The sequence below is a fragment of the Canis lupus genome, chromosome 15 (assembly GCF_003254725.2).
Source record: "Canis lupus dingo isolate Sandy chromosome 15, ASM325472v2, whole genome shotgun sequence".
Taxonomy (NCBI): domain Eukaryota; kingdom Metazoa; phylum Chordata; class Mammalia; order Carnivora; family Canidae; genus Canis; species Canis lupus.
Genome location: NC_064257.1, coordinates 36,653,178 through 36,674,079, shown reverse-complemented (window position 1 = coordinate 36,674,079; position 20,902 = coordinate 36,653,178). Strand labels below are relative to the sequence as shown.

Here is a 20,902-nt window from a genome sequence, read left to right as displayed (position 1 = left end):
ATTCCAAAAGGGAACGCCTCCACAGATGACGCTCCTTGCATAGCTCAGCCTCCAGGGCATACACCCAAACCAGAATTTCATACAGTTCAGGTGTGGGTGGGAGGAGGTAGGGGGTGGAAATGCAAAGAGAGCAGAGAAATGAGCAAAGAGGGGGAAGAGAGCCAATATCTAAGCAAAGGGAGGATACGGTGAGAGTTCATTTCTGCTCCTTCCCAAAGGACTTGAACCTTCACTTCATGGATTTTTTTTTAAGTGACATTTGAAAGGTGCTGCAATCATCCATTCATTTGTGTTCTGTTTGCCCTTTAAATGTAATATTTCAACTCAGAGTTCAAGCTGCTGGGGGTTTGAGATGTTTTCATGAAAAGTAACCAAGCCAGACAGTTCCTATTGTCAAGGAGACCCTGTTGAAAGAGAGAAGCAACTAAAATTAGCCACACCGGCTAATTTTATCACTTGGGCCCAGGGGCACAAGGCTTCCAGACTATTCCATTCTTCCTAGCAGGAAGGTATTGAAGGGAAGCAATCTTTCGATTCTGGAGAAATCCAGTTGTGTGTGCATGTTCAAGCTGTGGGGTGGAAGTGTTCTGGACGGGGGTGGGGGGGTGGCGGGGGTGCTCGTATCTCAGAGCCGTTTCCATTTACCATCATAGGAAACAAAGTTAAATGCTTTTCAGTGATGGGCAACTCAAGAAAAACAGAGCCCCTTTATTTTTCTTAAGTTTTTATTTAAAATCCAAAGGCAAGCTCTATAGTTCCAGTTACTAATTTCTGCCTCATTGGCCTTCCATTTGAATGGTGACCATTATTTCTTTATTAAGATTTTGAATTTGTTTTCAAATGGCTTCAACAAGACTTAATTAAATATTACTACATATACATACATACTAATACACATACTAATTTCTACTACATAGTATATTAAAAATCAATTCTCAAAGTATAAAAAACAATGGAAAGGATTTCTCATCTTACAGTATCACACACCACACACACACACATACACACACATCCCTCCAAAAAATTCACTTTTGCTTTCTTCTGCTTTAGAGAACAATCACAACTGCTTGCGATGCCAGTGACACTGAGTAGCCCGTGCACCCTCTCCTCATGCCAGCACACGCATAACTATTTAAAAAAGGTGATTACGCACACACCTTTCTTCCCACTGAAGCATCAGACTGGGGAGATGGAGTTTCCCTAGCAAGCCTCAGAAACACAAAACAGGACATTTAATTTGTTTAAGTTTCCAAAGCAATTTGCCGGAGACAAAAATAAAATACCATGGCATTTTGCTGGCATCTTAAAAAAGGAAACCCTCTCTGAGAGGTACAATGAACCCCATGAGATTTCCAACACGAGTCTTCTATTTGTGTGCGTACATATTTTTATAATTTTGTTCACTGAAGAGTTTTAACATATTCCAACCCATGCACGTAGTGAAAGAGGAGCTTCCAGCAAAACAGGTCTCTTATGAAGTAGCCCTCAAGGTTACCAACAGCTAAACAAGCTCAGGCTGCCACCCACACTTGCCTGGCCCAGCCTTGGTAATCAAGAGACTCTGTTCCCTGGAAGAAAAACATTTCTTCGTATTCAATAGAGTATACAGCACCACACTCGCGCCCGCCCACAGTTTTTAAATCTTTAAAGAAAACTTATATGCCCATGAGTAAGGTATGGCCATCTATGCTTTCATTATATTAAAGTGAAGCTTGAAATGAGAATGACTTTTTAAAAAAGAAATTACTCATCTGCAGCTCATGGCTTCGACATTGTACACAGTGCCCAAAGAGGTCAAAGGCATGCATAGTTTAAAAAATTCTAGGCTTCTGCTCTTCGATGTTTGTACTTGACCAGCTGCCACTGATGCCCTATTGTCCTGAAAAACTTTATTTCCCTGCTTGGGAGTGAGTTGTCAAGCCTTTGTTGGTCTGCTAGTTCTCCTTTACCACTGTAATGACTGGTCAGCACAAAACCCCCCAGTGTATGGGGTTCTCTGCTCCACTGCTTCTGTTTGCTCTAACTTGATGCTCAACCACCAGACAGTTATGTAATAGCCATAGATGGGATTTTTAAGGTACCATCTGTTTATGAGGTATCGTTTGACAACACATATATCTAACAAACATCCAGCTCTTTCACCTCAGATTAGAGTTATTTAATTACAAACAACAGAAAAGGACTCTGGCTAATGCACAAGCAGAAAGAGACCTATATCCAAAGATACATACTCTATATCCAAAGAGCAGATAGCAGAGTTCTTGGGATAGATTAAAAAAAAAAAAAAAAAAAGCCTGGAGATCTGGCACAGAAAAAAAGGTAGAAACCTAGAAAGGGCTGAGTTCTAGCTAACAAGGACAACTTGACAGTCTTAACTAGGAATTGCTGCTGGAATGTATAAGTTCCAATCATTTGGGGGAGAGGGGTATCACTTATAGCACATCACAGATTTTTCACAGTCCCAAGGTGAAGTCCAGTTGCCTTAGGTCAGGACTTCTCAACCTCTGCATTAGTGACATCTTGGACTGGATGATTCTTTGTTATGGGGCGGGAAGGTTAATGCCAGTAGCATTCTCTCTAGTTGTGACAGCCAGAAATGTCTTGACATTGCCAAGTGTCCCCCAGGAGGCAAAATCACCCCAGTTGAGAACCGACTTAGACTGACTCTCAAAACTACCCATCTGATGGCTTGGGAGAGGCCAGGGCCCTTGAGGTGTAATCCCATAAGACAAAGAGAAGATGGGTAAATCTCCCAAAAGGAAGTCGGGCTACTGATCCCAAAAGATACGAGAATTAATGCTTATAGTCCATGTCAACGTTGGTAAGCAGAAAGCTGAAGATTACATTTTCTAGCCCATGTAATCGGAGAACAAGTTTTTTTTTTTTTTTTTTTTTTTTTAAAGTGGAACCTACTAACCTTCTGAAAACAGACTGTTAGAAAAAGTCGTCCATCAGAACAGTGTACTCATCCCTCCCCATGCTGTGCCACTTAGCATCCACATCCTGGAAAAGCACAATCCTAGTAAAGCGGGTGCACTTTCCCATTTTTATTGAAACTTTCCCTGTTTCCCTATCTGTTTTTAAATCCTGCCAGATCTTTTTCCAACTCCTAGTATCTACGGACTTGTGGTAATTGACGTGGCTAATTTAAGGGAAACTAATTCCAAATCCCAGAAAACACCCAATGCATCTCTGTATTAATTAGTCAGCTAACTATGGTGGTTCCAACATGGTGCTAATGAGACCAAAGACACGAATCCAATCCTCGTGCCATATGGGCTTGTTCAACAGCCAACCCGGAGCCCCACTCCAACCAGCCAATTGATAGATAGATGTATACGGCTGCTCGTGGGGAGAGGGGAAGCAGAGAGGATGGATGTGTCCAGACAAATGCACCTCCACTGCTAGCACAGCCCGTGTGGCACAATCTCTCAGGACAGGGGAGCTAATCCTCACAGAATACAGCACGCAGCACACCCATCACGGTGCCTCGTCCCTAACACTCCCACAAAAGACTTGTCTTTCCCTCTCCCCTTTCCAGCTCATACCTACTCAACGTTAGGTTCCTTTGCTGCTTCCTTTCCCTTCTGTTCATTACCATTTCTTTAAAATTGGAGTGCAGAACTTCATCTCCAAGCTGCACTGACTCTAAATTCCCTGATCCTACCATCAGCAGCAAGCCTGGGCTTGTCTCTTCTTCCATTATTATTTCTGACAGCCCCAAAGAAATCACTTAATATTCATTTCAGTCTCCTTTTTCAGACAGTCTTAAAAATCAATTTCAAAATTTTTCTTCTTGATCCTGTCATTTAGCACCGAAATGGCCCAAACTGATTACTTGGGAGCATTAGCGTTTCTCCCTTCTCCTCCCAGGATGTCAGACTTTGAGTCTGTTCTGGTATGATTTTGGTTGGCTTCCATTTCAGGGAGGTTGTTTTTCACTGAGAAATATGATTCTTTTTTTTTAAAGCTATATTTGTAGAACAATTATCCTTACAAAAACAGAAAAAACAGAAAACAAAACCAGCATTAAAAGAATAGGCCAAACACTTGGCTACAAGAAAAATCAGATTCAATGGGTAAGAAAAAGAAAAGTCTTGAAATTCAGTCACCCTAAAACCTCCAAGAGTGCCGTGTGAAAGCCCCTATTTTTCAAACAGTAAATTCGCAACAGTAACATCATCTTATTTATTAATAAAAAGGAGAAGTTAAAATAGCCATTCATGATAAGACGCTGAATGCTGCAAGGAAGCCAAGAACGGGAAGAAAAAGGTCTGAAAGGAAAAAAAAAAAAAGGGAAGGGCAGCTTTTATAAAGAAGCAAAAAGTTCTTTGTCTTTGCTGCCATTCTGTGAACAGTCTGGAGAATTCCGTTCATTGTTATTGTTGCTGCCCTTCTTCCTTGCCATTGTTTTGCTTTTTCAGGTTGTCTTTAATTCTCCAAGTAACATTATTAGAGAGTTGGAGAGGTTGCAAACCACCAGGAGGACCAGGCTGCGGGGGTGGGGGGTGGGGGGGCCGCAACTCAGTGAAACGTATCCAGAGCATTTGATGCCTTAGCCTGTGTTTTCTCTTCTCGGGGAGCCGAGAATGATTTTCAAAGTAAGGAATGCTGCAGACATGACATTAAAAAAAGCTCTGGACCATGCAAAACAGTCCTCCAGCTTGATAACCGTAACCAGTTTCTGCTCTAACCTCTTAAGAATCACTCTATCTTTGTAATTCCACCAGCTTGTTATTTTTATTATTACAATATCTTCACAGACTTTTCCCCCTGCCATAACTCTAGCCTGAGAAAGAAAATCTCTGCTAAAATGACCAGGCAACAAAAGCCATGGGCATGAGCTACAAGAGAGCAAACAACTGGATTTTTCTTATAGGGTCAAAGAGTCAAAGATTGTCCTCTCTGGAACTGGGGACACACCAGACATTGGGACTTAAAAAGTGTCACCTCAGGTGTTAACAAACAAGAGAATGTGTATGCAGCCCCAAACCACTTTCTGAGACTGAGGATAAACTACAGGAGCCCGTGCACCTCACAGCAAATGTGATCTTGCAGACCTTGAAAAGGCATCATGTGGCCTGTGGCAAGAGGACTCTCTCTCTTTTCTGCCTGCCAAAAGTGTGACCCTTCTATGGATAGCAGGTTTCCTTCTAGTGCCACCAGGAGGCCACTTACTTTGCACCGCAGCACTGTCCTGGTTTTTAGGCCCTAACTACGGAAAGTCAGCCGGTGACCACAGCGAACTGAAAGTCAACTAACCTAACCAAGGGATGGTGATACTACTGCTGCTTCAGCGTGTACCGAGCATCTGTGATGCACCTCACTCTGCCTGCAACACTGCCTCTGACTAGGAATTCACTCCTCTAGCATGAGGGGTGCCTGGACAAGGAGCAGGAAATTAGAGCTCTTTAGATCACTGACCTTTGTTTTTTTGTTTTTGTTGTTCTTGTTGTTTTTGTTTTTGTTTTTAAATAAATGACTCATCTCTGAAGACTGTGGTGATGGTAGCTGGGAGAAGAAAAATTTTAATATAGATCCTGAAGTAAGTCATACAGTAAGAACAAATGAATTGTGCAACTACACCCAGAATTCTCCTGAAAGTTCTGCCAGACTTCAAGTGAAGCCAACAGAAGAACATCCATACTTTCGAAATCAGGTTATGATTCACCTGACTGAGGGTCCATATATGTCGCTGATGGATTTCACATCTAAATTCTTACAAATAGGGATCCCTGGGTGGCACAGTGGTTTAGCGCCTGCCTTTGGCCCAGGGCGCGATCCTGGAGACCCGGGATCGAATCCCACATCGGGCTCCCGGTGCCTGGAGCCTGCTTCTCCCTCTGCCTATGTCTCTGCCTCTCTCTCTCTGTGTGTGACTATCATAAATAAAAAAATAAATAAATAAATTGTTTAAAAAAATAAAAAATAAATAAATACATTCTTACAAATAATAAATAAATAAATAAATAAATAAATAAATAAATAAATAAATAAAAATTCTTACAAATAGCATTAGCTCTTTGAATGCATTTCTAACTGGCTTGGAACTATAAATATTTCAAACTAGACTGAACTTTATGAGAGACAGAACATCTGAACCACTCATGTAACAAACACATTAGCCTACTCCTTGGCTAATAGGACTAGAAGCAGGTCCTCCCGTGAGGATGACACACCCTTAATCTAACAATGCCACACTGTTACCTTGGTGGTCTTCCTCTCACATTTCCTTACGATGCTTCAGCATTGTCAAAACTATCATTGACTCTAACAAAATGAGTATGCTAACCCAATGCAGAGCCACACAGCATTTTCACTGGCAGGTGACCATTAAAGGTCACCTAACAAAACCTTCCTCTAAGTTCCAAGGCCTCAGAAGCACAATATGCCTGGTAGCCTCACATAAACACATCTGCTCATGGGAGATGACTACTTTTCAAGGCTCTTACATGTCCCTCAACTTCAGGAGTACGGGATCTCACAGAGAGCAGTTAACGTTTACAGATGAATATGTGATGTTCTGTGATACATGAATGAGGGGAACACTTAAGAGGAGAGCATATTTTTATTATAGTCCTCTCCATTCTGCTGAGATGGTTTCCTGATCCTTCCATGTCAAATTTTCTATGTAACTTCACCTCCCTTTGAATCCTTTCCACCATGCTAGCCTCAGATTTATTATCTAATTCTTAAGAATGGCACCACCCAAAATACCAAAGACTGATTTCTTGCAAATCACCTATCAGATGACAGTGTCACACCCATTCACCTAGGAAATGCTGAGAGTGCCAGGAGCCTCATGGAGACACAAAGGAGAAAGAGCATTTCACAAGGGCTCAAAACCTTCAAGTCTGGCATTCCCTAACCAGGGAGTGAAATCCTGGTCAACAATTCTGTGGGCTAACAATTCATTGACAACTATTTGTGGAAGGCCTTTGTGGTCTAGTTACCATGATGGATCAGGAAAAAAAAAAAAAAAATCTATCAGATGTGGTTCTTCCCCATCAAGCATCTTCCACTGTCTCACTAGGGAGACAAAACTAATACCCAAGGCCAAGGAATAAATCTTTAAACTAACCTTAAGTTTTTAAAATTGAAATAGAAGAGGGATAATTCATGGATTTGCTAATTATACTTCTGTGCTGTACACATTAGCCTTGAATGGCTCATCCATGGCTTAACCTGACTTCAGGGACATTTCATCAAGGCCTCTCTTGACTCTTGCACACGACCAGCTGCTACCACTTCCTAAGCATGGTTTCTTACTAAACACACTCCATTTTGGTGGCTGCTCTAGCTCTTTCCCATTTTATACAAAGCAAACATGAAAGTTAAACACTTTCAACACCTAGCCTGTATTAGTTTCCAAAATTTTCCACGCTAACATGGAAATAAGCTTCCAAAAACCTAAAAAGCATTTTCACACAAATAGATGTCAAGCAATTTTAAATACTCACAAACAGTCCTTTTCACACCCTGTTGCCAGTTTATTTATGTGTAATGTTAAAAAAAAAAAAAAAAAAAAAAAAAAAAAACCGGAAAAGAAACGGCCCAAAGTGAGCAGCAAGTGAAAGCTTGAAAGAAAACACAAGGAAGAAATATACAGTAGTCCCTCCTTATCTGCAGGACAAACGTTCCAATCCCCCATGGATGCCTGAAAGTACAGGTAGTACCTTAACCATTTATACACACACACACACACACACACACACACACACTGTTTTCTCCTATACATACTTATCTACAATAAAGTTCAATTTATAAATTAGGCACAGTAAGGTATCAACCACCATAACAATAAAATAGAACAATATCACAATATAGTGTAATAAAAGTTATATGGACGCAGTGTCTCTCTCTCACACGTGCAAAATACTCTATTTTTCTGCACTCACCCTTCTGGTGATGATGAGATGAAGTGAGGGGAATGACATAGGCACAGTGATGCAGCATGAGGCTACTGTTAACTTTCTGACAGTTCGTCAGAAGGAGGATCATCTGCTTTAAAACACAGTTGACCTGGTAACTGAAATTGCAGAAGGCAAAACCGGGGGATTACTGTATGGCAACCATTTCCATGAACCCTTAGTTCTCCCTGTCAGATTTTAGTTTTACAGGATCCAATTCCACACTACACACAGCAGAGATGGTTGAGACAAAGGAGGGAAAGAGTGAATCACTTAACATACAATTTAGGATATAACCCTATTCTTTTCTGAGAAAATTCATGTCAACTTCCCTTACTCTGCAGATGAATAAAAGCATTTTTAAATAAAAAGCCACCATAAATTTTGATGTTGCAAATAAATCCCCAGATGTTTTGTGTGGCTTCAGAAGTAAAAAGCTTCCAAAGCATTTACTCTGAACGTAATAGTGGACTCTACAGAAACACATTGGGCACTAAATCCACAATGATATTATATGAAAGATACAGTGTATTATACGCTTCTTTTTAGGAGACTTGGGACATTGAGTGCAATCTCTTGGGAATACAAAGTTAGGCTGTAACAAACTTTTAAATGCATTCTTAAAATTTAAATGCTTAAGTGCCTGGATCTGTCTGGAGTTATTACTTAAAATCAGAAAAAAGTAAGACAGATTTTTAAGTCAGGGAAGAAATTAATGTGACTTTTAATTCTTCACTTATAAACACCTACTTGCTGAAAATAAAAGAATACCATAATATCTAAATGAACATTAAAATGTATTAGGTAAAAATAGTTCACATTTGGGTTCTAGGAATCACAATTACAGACTAAAGACTCCCTCACTTGGCATTAGAGAAGGAACTTAAAAAAAAGAAGAAGAAAAGAAGAAAAAGAAAAAAATTTTTGAGACAGCTGTGCCCTCTGGAGGTGGCACTTGGGAATTGAATGAATCTTCCCTAAACCAGCAACAATGACTTTCCTAAGGAACTGAACGTACTTGGAAAAGCAAAGGCTTAGGTTTCATTCATGTTCCTTTCATTGTGTCAAACCAGTTTTCAATGCATAATAATTCAGAATTTCAATTTAGAAACATTCAAATGGACACAAAACATTTTGGTAGGAGAGATTAAAAGCTCGTGTTCAATATCTAGCATACAGTGATCAGGAACACTCAATATTATGAAAAGAAAGAATGGCAGTTCCAAATCAAATATCCTCGAGCCTCTTTTTGGTGAGCTGCCTGAGAGCCGATGGACTACGTTCTTCAAACTATCTTTTCCAACACTCTGGCAAGAGAACCAAATCCTTTAGATTAGCCAAAGCCTATCCTATCTTCTCAGAGTAATTCACTGCCTCTCCTGTACTTTTCTTTTGACCTGTCTTTTTATAGCTCACTCTTAATAAATGGAGCTATCTTTCCCCTTGCGGGGAATATGGATGGGGAAGGCGTTAGAAATAAGTATTTATTGCAGGAGTTTTAGAAATAGAAATTTTAAAAGTTGGCTCTATGTGTTTGGAATTTCGGCAAAAAAAAAATATGGAAATAATGAAGAATGTGATTATGGGTAGGAAGGGGAGAATCAAAGACAAAGCCACCCACCCCACTGGTACGTGGTAGATGTGAAAACCAGAAAACAGCCACTGATTCTAAAGGGAGAACGAACATATCGTCTTCCTTGTAAAACCTGCTTGGATGGGGGCAAACGTGTTTCCTCTGAGAGACGTGGGGAAGAGATGGGAGAGCAACTGGGTAGGCCTCACGGCGCCGGCGTCCTTACGGTCGGTGTTGGGCAGAGGGAACACCGGCTATCAGCGCCGGCGGCGGGGGGCGCCCGCGGTCCCTCCTCAGCGCCGGGGGCAGGGGGCGCCCGCGGTCCCTCCTCAGCACCGGGGGGGTCGGGGGGCGCCCGCGGTCCCACCTCAGCGCCGGCGGCGGGGGGTGCCCGCGGTCCCTCCTCAGCGCGGGGGGGCGGGGGGCGTCCACGGTCCCACCTCAGCGCCGGTGCCCGCCGCCAGGCTTGCCACCCGAGGCCAAGGCCAGGCGCTGCCACCACGGTGGAGCCGAGGAGACAGGAGATGGCCGTGGCGGCTGACAAGCAAGGGCAGCTGGGCTCTAGCACCAGGCATGAGTTTCCTCACTTACCGGAACGTCATCTAAGAAGACGGCAGCAACACCAACAATCTCAACAGGGTTGTCAGGTAGGACCATACACGCCTTCATCCGTTCGTTCTTTCACAGCAAATACGCCCTGAGGACGCTGCTCCTTTGCAAGTGCTGGACGTGCACCAGGGACACCCTGCCGGTCAGACTGGACCCAGGCTCCCACAGTGAATACTCAAGAGGGATGAACCCGGGGTAGCATGAGTGAGGTCCTGCGTGCAGACCTCGTAGCGCAGCTCCCCACTAATGCTCGGTCTTCTCAAAAGGCTGCTGCTTAGGATTATTAGGCGCCCGGGTCTACATCAGCTCCATCCTCCTCCTAGAGAGGAGAGGGTCAGTGCATTCCTGGGTGGCCCGGGCGGGACACCAACTTCTTCACATTAACAACAGGATGAGAGTTTGATGAATGAATGAATGAATGAATGAATGAATGAATGAATGAATGAATAAAGTGACTGAATGAACCCTGCCGTGGATCCTTGCAGGAGGGTGGAAGTAATGAAAGGGACAGAGTGCCATCCTTATATCAGATAAACTAAAATTTACCCCGTAGACGGTAGTGAGAGATGAAGAGGGACACTATATCATACTTAAAGGATCTATTCAACAAGAGGACTTAACAATCCTCAATATATATGCCCCGAATGTGGGAGCTGCCAAATATATAAATCAATTATTAACCAAAGTGAAGAAATACTTAGATAATAATACACTTATACTTGGTGACTTCAATCTAGCTCTTTCTATACTCGATAGGTCTTCTAAGCACAACATCTCCAAAGAAACGAGAGCTTTAAATGATACACTGGACCGGATGGATTTCACAGATATCTACAGAACTTTACATCCAAACTCAACTGAATACACATTCTTCTCCAGTGCACATGGAACTTTCTCCAGAATAGACCACATATTGGGTCACAATTCGGGTCTGAACCGATACCAAAAGATTGGGATCGTCCCCTGCATATTCTCAGACCATAATGCCTTGAAATTAGAACTAAATCACAGAAAGAAGTTTGGAAGGACTTCAAACACGTGGAGGTTAAGGACCATCCTGCTAAAAGATGAAAGGGTCAACAGGAAATTAAGGAAGAATTAAAAAGATTCGTGGAAACTAATGAGAATGAAGATACAACCGTTCAAAATCTTTGGGATGCAGCAAAAGCAGTCCTAAGGGGGAAATACATCGCAATACAAGCATCCATTCAAAAACTGGGAAGAACTCAAATACAAAAGCTAACCTTACACATAAAGGAGCTAGAGAAAAAACAGCAAATAGATCCTACACCCAAGAGAAGAAGGGAGTTAATAAAGATTCGAGCAGAACTCAACGAAATCTGTGGAATAGATCAACAGAACCAGGAGTTGGTTCTTTGAAAGAATTAGTAAGAGAGATAAACCAATAGCCAGCCTTATTAAAAAGAAGAGAGAGAAGACTCAAATTAATAAAATCATGAATGAGAAAGGAGAGATCACTACCAACACCAAGGAAATACAAACGATTTTAAAAACATATTATGAACAGCTATACGCCAATAAATTAGGCAATCTAGAAGAAATGGACGCATTCCTGGAAAGCCACAAACTACCAAAACTGGAACAGGAAGAAATAGAAAACCTGAACAGGCCAATAACCAGGGAGGAAATTGAAGCAGTCATCAAAAACCTCCCACGACACAAGAGTCCAGGGCCAGATGGATTCCCAGGGGAATTCTATCAAACGTTTAAAAAAGAAACCATACCTATTCTACTAAAGCTGTTTGGAAAGATAGAAAGAGATGGAGTACTTCCAAATTCGTTCTATGAGGCCAGCATCACCTTAATTCCAAAACCAGACAAAGACCCCACCAAAAAGGAGAATTACAGACCAATATCCCTGATGAACATGGATGCAAAAATTCTCAACAAGATACTAGCCAATAGGATCCAACAGTACATTAAGAAAATTATTCACCATGACCAAGTAGGATTTATCCCCAGGACACAAGGCTGGTTCAACACTCGTAAAACAATCAATGTGATTCATCATATCAGCAAGAGAAAAACCAAGAACCATATGATCCTCTCATTAGATGCAGAGAAAGCATTGGACAAAATACAGCATCCATTTCTGATCAAAACTCTTTAGAGTGTGGGGATAGAGGGAACATTCCTCAACATCTTAAAAGCCATCTACGAAAAGCCCACAGCAAATATCATTCTCAATGGGGAAGGACTGGGAGCCTTTCCCCTAAGATCAGGAGGAACAAGACAGGGATGTCCACTCTCACCACTGCTATTCAACATAGTACTGGAAGTCCTAGCCTCTGCAATCAAACAACAAAAAGACATTAAAGGCATTCAAATTGGCAAAGAAGAAGTCAAATTCTCCCTCTTCGCCGATGACATGATACTCTACACAGAAAACCCAAAAGTCTCCACCCCAAGATTGCTAGAACTCATACAGCAATTTGGTAGCGTGGCAGGATACAAAATCAATGCCCAGAAATCAGTGGCATTTCTATACACTAACAATGAGACTGAAGAAAGAGAAATTAAGGAGTCAATCCCATTTACAATTGCACCCAAAAGCATAAGATACCTAGGAATAAACCTAACCAAAGATGTAAAGGGTCTATACCCTCAAAACTATAGAACACTTCTGAAAGAAATTGAGGAAGACACAAAGAGATGGAAAAATATTCCATGCTCATGGATTGGCAGAATTAATATTGTGAAAATGTCAATGTTATCCAGGGCAATATACACGTTTAATGCAATCCCTATCAAAATACCATGGACTTTCTTCAGAGAGTTAGAACAAATAATTTTAAGATTTGTGTGGAATCAGAAAAGACCCCGAATAGCCAGGGGAATTTTAAAAAAGAAAACCATATCTGGGGGCATCACAATGCCAGATTTCAGGTTGTACTACAAAGCTGTGGTCATCAAGACAGTGTGGTACTGGCACAAAAACAGACACATAGATCAATGGAACAGAATAGAGAACCCAGAAGTGGACCCTGAACTTTATGGTCAACTAATATTCGATAAAGGAGGAAAGACTATCCACTGGAAGAAAGACAGTCTCTTCCATAAATGGTGCTGGGAAAATTGGACATCCACATGCAGAAGAATGAAACTAGACCACTCTCTTTCACCATACACAAAGATAAACTCAAAATGGATGAAAGATCTAAATGTGAGACAAGATTCCATCAAAATCCTAGAGAAGAACACAGGCAACACCCTTTTTGAACTCGGCCACAGTAACTTCTTGCAAGATACATCCACGAAGGCAAAAGAAACAAAAGCAAAAATGAACTATTGGGACTTCATCAAGATAAGAAGCTTTTGCACAGCAAAGGATACAGTCAACAAAACTAAAAGACAACCTACAGAATGGGAGAAGATATTTGCAAATGACATATCAGATAAAGGGCTAGTTTCCAAGATCTATAAAGAACTTATTAAACTCAACACCAAAGAAACAAACAATCCAATCATGAAATGGGCAAAAGACATGAACAGAAATCTCACAGAGGAAGACATAGACATGGCCAACATGCATATGAGAAAATGTTCTGCATCACTTGCCATCAGGGAAATACAAATCAAAACTACAATGAGATACCACCTCACACCAGTGAGAATGGGGAAAATTAACAAGGCAGGAAACAACAAATGTTGGAGAGGATGCGGAGAAAAGGGAACCCTCTTACACTGTTGGTGGGAATGTGAACTGGTGCAGCCACTCTGGAAAACTGTGTGGAGGTTCCTCAAACAGTTAAAAATAGACCTGCCCTACGACCCAGCAATTGCACTGTTGGGGATTTACCCCAAAGATACAGATGCAATGAAACACCGGGACACCTGCACCCCGATGTTTATAGCAGCAATGGCCACAATAGCCAAACTGTGGAAGGAGCCTCGGTGTCCATCGAAAGATGAATGGATAAAGAAGATGTGGTTTATGTATACAATGGAATATTACTCAGCTATTAGAAATGACAAATACCCACCATTTGTTTCAATGTGGATGGAACTGGAGGGTATTATGCTGAGTGAAGTAAGTCAATCGGAGAAGGACAAACATTATATGTTCTCATTCATTTGGGGAATATAAATAATAGTGAAAGGGAATAGAAGGGAAGGGAGAAGAAATGTGTGGGAAATATCAGAAAGAGAGACAGAACTTAAAGACTGCTAACTCTGGGAAACGAACTAGGGGTGGTAGAAGGGGAGGAGGGCGGGGGGGGTGGGAGTGAATGGGTGACGGGCACTGGGGGTTATTCTGTATGTTATTAAATTGAACACCAATAAAAAATAAATTTAAAAAAATAAATAAAAATTAAAAAATAAAAAAATAAAAAGAAAGAAAGGGACAGAGCTGCCACTCATGAGGTAAATAGTAGCTGGGGTTGATGTGGAACCTACAGAATAATATCCTCCTGAGGAGAAGCCTTGTGTTTTGAAGGACTGACCCCTTTCCCAAGAAAAAAAGTGAGTCTCTTCCATTGAAAGAGTGGTGAGCCTCCCTCCAGCTCATACCCTCGTTAAAAGCTTCCGAAGGCATTTGGGTTATTAGCTATCTTCTGCCCCTTTGGTAGGTGTACCTAGAGGCTCCCAGTGGCTTCAGGGGCCAGAAAAGCTTTCTCCCTGAGTTCCCCCTGGAAGGAACTGATCAGAGATGATAACTTATGTCACTAAAGGGAGTCACATAGTTGTAACAACAAATCCCGGACAAATGAAAATGCTCTTCTCAACTTTTTTTTTTAAAGGTGTTTTAAGGTTTCTAATTCTCCAAACAGTATCTAAACATAGGCAGCGTCTTTTTCCTCCCTAGAGCCACCTAAAATGATTTTTCCTTTAAAATAAATTTCAGGAAGATGTATTAGTCTTCCACTGCTGCATAACAAATTAGCACATGCTTAGCAGCCAAAAACCACACTCATTTATTATCTCATAGTTTCTGTGGATTGGGCATCTGGGTACAGGGTTCTCTTTTCAAGTTCTCACGTGGCTGAACTAAAGGTATTGGCTAGCACAGCGATGAGACAAGAAAATGAAATGAAAGGCATCCCAATTGGTAAGGAAGAAATAAAACTTTCAGTATTCACAATGACATGACAGTATATATATAAAACCCTAAAGACTCTACCAAAAAACTACTAGAACTGATAAATGAATTCAGTAAGGTCATAGGATACAAAATCAATATACAGAAATTCATTGCATTTCTATATACTGACAATGAAGTAGCAGAAAGGGAAATTAAGAAAGCAGTTCCATTTACAATTGCATCAAAATAGTAAAATATGTAGGAATAAGTTTAACCAAGGAGGCAAAAGACCTATACACTGAAAGTTATAAAACATTGTTGAAAGAAACTGAAGATGACATAAACAAGTAGAAAGATATTCCCTGTTCAAGGATTGAAAGAACAAATATTGTTAAAATGTCCATACTACCCAAAGCAATCTACAGATTTAATGCAATTCCTACCAAAATACCAACATCATTTTTCACAGAACTAAAGCAAATAATCCTAAAAAATCCTAAAATCTGTCTGGAATCACAAAAGAGCTCAAATAGCCAAAGAAATCTTGAAAAAGACAAAACATGAGCTATCACAATTCCAGATTTCAAGATATACAAAAAAGCTATAATAATCAAAAACAGTACAGTACTGGCACAAAAATAGACAAGTAGATCAATGGGAAAAAATAGAGACACCAAAAATATATTTTTATATAGTCAAGTAATTGTCAACAAAGGAGGCAAGAATGTGGAATGGGAGAAAGGCTGTCTTTTCAACAAATGGTTTTGGAAAACCTGGACAGCCACATGCAAAAAAATGAAACTAGACCACTTTCTTGCACAGTACACAAAAATAAACTCAAAATGAATTAAGGACCTAAATGTGAGACCTGAAACCATAAAAATCCTAGGAGAGAACACAGGCAATAACTTCTCTGACATCAGCCATAGCAGCATTTTTCTAGATATGTCTCCTAAGGCAAGGGAAACAAAAACAAAAATAAATTATTGGGACTACATCAAAATAAAAAGTTTCTACACAACTGAGGAAACAATCAACAAAACTATAAAACAACACTTAAACAACTCAATAAAAAAAAAAACCTAAGTAATCCAATTAAAAATGAGCAGAAGGCACGAACAAACATCTCTCCAAAGAAGACATATGGATGGCCAACAGACACATGAAAAGGTGCTCAATATCACTTGTCATCAGGGAAATGCAAATCAAAACCACAATGAGATGCGATCCAACACCCATCAGAATGGCTAAAATCAAAAACTCAAGAAACAACAGGTGTTGGTGAAGATGTGAGGAAAGGGGGGCCCTCATGCACTATTGGTGGGAATACAAACTGGTGCAGCCACTGTGGAAACAGTATGGCATTTCCTCAAAAGATTAAACATAGGATTACAATATGATCTAATAAGTGCATTACTGGGTGTTGGAAAAGAGGAAAATAAACCAAGAAAACATAAAGCTATAGGAATGTGCTAATTTATAGTCATCCAATCCCTATCCAATGTCAACAGTGACTAAAGGCCCAAGGGATCCCTCCTCCTGTCTGGCCTCAAGCTCTCAGCCCTCTCCAGCCTTTCCCTTCTGCTCTTCCACCCCCCTGTTTGAGGAGGATTAAGGGTCAACATTGGAGCTCAGAGGGTCAAGGGCATTTACTGAGGGCCATAGGCAAGAAAGGCCACTGACAGTCAGTGCGTAGGGCCTCTGACCAGCAGCAAGGCAGCAATGAGAAGGGTCACAGAGGCATACCTGGGCTCTGAGCTCAGCTCAGCCACCTGCTCACTTTGTGACCTTCAGGTCTAGTTCCTGAATCTCTGTTTCCTCATCTGTACAATGAACGTCTAAGATTTCCTTCAGAGCGCTGGTAAGCCCTGGGGAGACAATATACATCAAGCGCCTAACACAGCATCCACATGGGAAGAGAAGACAACATAAAACCCACCTGAGGAGCAGTTACTCCCCCAGTTACTGTTTCCCAAAGATCTACCATTATCCAGAAAGGCGCTTGGAACCATGGGATTTGCAGGCCACCCAGAAATCACGACGTTGAACTTTGACACATCTACAGTCTAGCTGAAGGATGAGGCCACTCAGCCAGCAAACAGGTGCACTGTCATGGACAGACGGTGAGTGCAAGTGTTCTCTTGCTCAAGAATGTTTCCCCCAGAACTGGTGAGCCCTTGGCCTCTCCAGGGGTTCGAGCCGAGGCTTCACTTCAGCAGCTGGCCTTGCCATGACTGGCACCTTCCTGATGGCTGGACATGAGGGCCCTGAGGTATCTCCTAGGGAGACACCTACTTCTGGTACCCTCAGGTAGGTACATCCAGATGCCCAGCCAACGGTCATCAATGGCTGCGTTCACTTCTGCAATGTAAAGGTAAATATCAAGTGCCTTAGAGGGCCTGGTGCCACCAGAGCCTGCCATCGGTGCTGGGTTATCTTCCTAGGGCGGCTGTAACAAATCACACAGACTTCGTGGCTTAGGACAATATACATTTATCCTCCTATAGTCCCAGAGGTCAGAAGTCTGAAGCCAATTCCGCTGAGCTAAAAATCACGGCGTCAGCAGGACAGCCTTTATTCTGTGAGCTCTGGGAAGGAATCTCTTTCTTCACTTTTGCCAGCATCTAAAGGCCGTCTGCACTGTTTGGCTCCTGGGTCCTCATCACTCCGACCCCTGCTTCCACCGATCACGTCTCCTTCTTGGACTCTGGCATTCCTGTCTCCCTCTCATAACGTTCTTTGCAATTACACTCGTCTCACCTGGATAATCCAGGACACTCCTCCTTTCTCATGATCCTTAATCACACTTGCAAAAAATCCCTTTTGCCAGGTGAGTGAACATGGTCACAGATTTGGGGGGGATTGAGACGTGGAGATTTTGAAGTGTCATTGCATTGCTCACCACAGGTACCTCTTTTGCTGAGACGGATGCCTGTAAACACTTTCTACCTATCCCATCCCCCAAATGACTCTGAAAAAATGACTCCTCTCTAGACATTTACTTGATCCAGCCTGCAAACAACTTGGGGATCGAAGCACATTTTCATAGAAGTAAGTTTGTTGAAGTTCAGTAAGAAAAAGATGCTATGCTTTCAACATCACAGGAGAATAATTTATTAAAATCTGCTTTTAAATGTAATTGATAGGACACATTTAGTAAGACATGAAAACAGAACCTATGTTTTAGTAGCACACCAGCACTTTTCACTTCCATTTTTGCCAACTGTGATGATCACTAACACCTATGTGCCTCCTACCCTGTTACTAACTATTCTTTAAATCGGCTTGATAAAAAAAAAAAAAAATAAAAAAAAAATAAATCGGCTTGATATTGCTTTTTTTTTTTTTTTGACAGTTCCGTGACAGGCACAAATTATGTGACTGTTACCATGGTAACAAAGGGACAACACCCCCCCACCCACCCCCCCCCGCCATAGAGAAAACATTAAGATTAAAATAAAAGGGGGAAGGGATAGTCCAAATTGGCACTAATGAGTCATTGTCCAAGTGTAACTGGGTGTCAACTGGTCAAACTTTGGGAGTTTTTCCAGGACAGACCCCAGAATCAGTCAACCAACAGGGGAAATTGCCTGTAAGAACAAGAATGCTAGTCTCCTGCGAGAAGCAATGGTTCAAAGTTTATAGAACCTTCTACTCTCCCTTACATATGCATCTCTTTTATTTGGATCATCTCCTTTGTTCTTCATCTCCTCCTGCTTTTCCCCCTTCTGAACACATTAGTTACTATGGAAACATTGGTGTGAATGTCAGAAAGCTCAGCTCAGAAATGCTTCATAAAGTCAATTTATAGAATGGTCTGACATTTATCTCATGTTTGGGAAATTTAAAGAATTTGTGATATTCATGACCAGAGATGGGGGTGGGTGGTAAACACTGCGCTATGTATGGATTTTAAAATTTGTTTTATATACACTGGGAAAGCATCAGGTTTTGTCTTTTTAGGGAAGAAGAGCAACAAAAACAGGAGACTGTTTTGGGATTTGAAATTGGATTCATTTTCCATCAGTTCAGGAAGGATTTCTACTCTCTAAGTTTGTAAGGCTGACTGGAATCTCTTGTGTCAAAATAAATGCTTTTCGAAAAAATTACGGTTGGCTTATTTTTTTTAACTTAACAATAAGACAAATGGTATTATCTATAATAATGTTCACATGGCAGCAGCAATATTAGTTAAAGGCACAGAAATGTTACACCCATGCTGTAAAAATTCTTACTTCACTATGGGGAATTTCAGAGTTAGTGCTACCCTGTGGAATAACAATGATAGCAGGTAACGTTTAAAGCACATTTACTATGTGTCAGGACCCAATCTAAGTACTTTCCATGTATTAATTCATGTGATCCTCATTTATTATACTTTTTTACACACAAGAAAACTGAGGCATGGGAGGTTAAAGTAACTCATCCAAGTTAAGTGGTAGAAGTAGATTCACACCAAGGCAATTGGGCCCCAGAGTCTAGATTTTTAACTGTCATGCAAAACTGCTTCTGTATGAAAAAGTAAAACAATACTTAACAACATATCCAGATAGAGAGCTTGGAGTTATCAGTTCTAGACTAAAAAGGTGATCTCGGCATCCACTCGCAGTCTATCCTCTCTGGGGTTATTGCCCAAGGCCTTAAGGTTCACCATGCTGTCATTGAAGATGCAGTGAGTTCCTAATGATTAAGTTTGACAAGGAATTCAGTTTAGAGTTAAATCAGATTTCCGATTTGCAGGCTCTTACAAATTTTGTTACATAAAAAAGAGTAATAATGTGTCACTATGTGATTAGCAATAAAGCTATAAACAGCTGACATTAACTCTACTGCATTCCATCAGAAGAATTACAACAAAAACCCAACCCATCAGCCTGTAGGGCGATGTTTGTTTCTTGCCATCCAATGTTTTCCACACCCTCTAGAAACAACTCCCAGTTTTTGTTTTACAAATTTGTACCTGCTTCATTAATGCACTTGACCCTCCTGTGGCCAAAATGGATCATATGCCCTAGACCCAAGCCAATCAGCACATCTTAGCTACATGACCTCCGTGATTAGTTTGAAGATCCACATGTGACCATATCAGAGGCAAAGAAATGCCAGGAAGATTTTTGCTGGGAATGCTCCAGCAAGAAGGAAGACCTCTTTTCCTTGCCTGGAAGACGTGAGTGTGGCATGAGCTGCTCTAACCATCTTTGCCACCACAAAGTGTTGGCCTAGAGCATACAGAGGCCCTGTAGGCAGAGACACTGAAAACTTTGGAACAAACACCATGTGAAAGATTAAGAAAATTCAGCCAAGTGGCATCATTTGATCTTGTGAATATGGTACTGTTCAAATATGTTGCTAGGCTTTTCAAGGCACTCCTGCCCCTCTACCTGTTGTTTTTTGTTTGTTTGTTTGTTTGTTTGTTTGTTTTTGTTTTTGTTTTTAAAGATCTAAACATATTTGAGCTGGCTTACAACAGAAAAAAGCCTAATAAACAAAACATGAAGCATCCATGTCTTTTGAGGGCAGACACTTTACCTTGTTCGTCAACAAGCAGACACTCCCTATCTGAGATTCCAAAATCCACAACCTTCTGGAAATCCAAAAGTCCTTTTGTAGCTCATTTGGTGACAAAAAAGACATGACCTGCATGGACACGAGGCTACTCGTAGTCCTTACTTATCTCACGTAATGTGAATATTCCTATGTCTTGCTAATCTGAACTGCTAATATGTGTGATTACAAGATGCTGTTGCAGAACCTGCCAGAAGCATC

General features: G+C 41.2%; 1 long non-coding RNA gene across 1 annotated transcript; it reads left to right on the top strand.

Annotated features, from left to right (window-relative positions):
- The first annotated feature begins 14,511 nt into the window (after nt 1-14,511).
- Nucleotides 14,512-19,228, top strand: LOC112654668 (uncharacterized). The gene is made up of 3 exons (XR_003133220.3): nt 14,512-17,966; nt 18,044-18,187; nt 19,100-19,228. It is a non-coding gene; the product is annotated as an uncharacterized LOC112654668 (long non-coding RNA).
- Nucleotides 19,229-20,902: the final 1,674 nt, after the last annotated feature.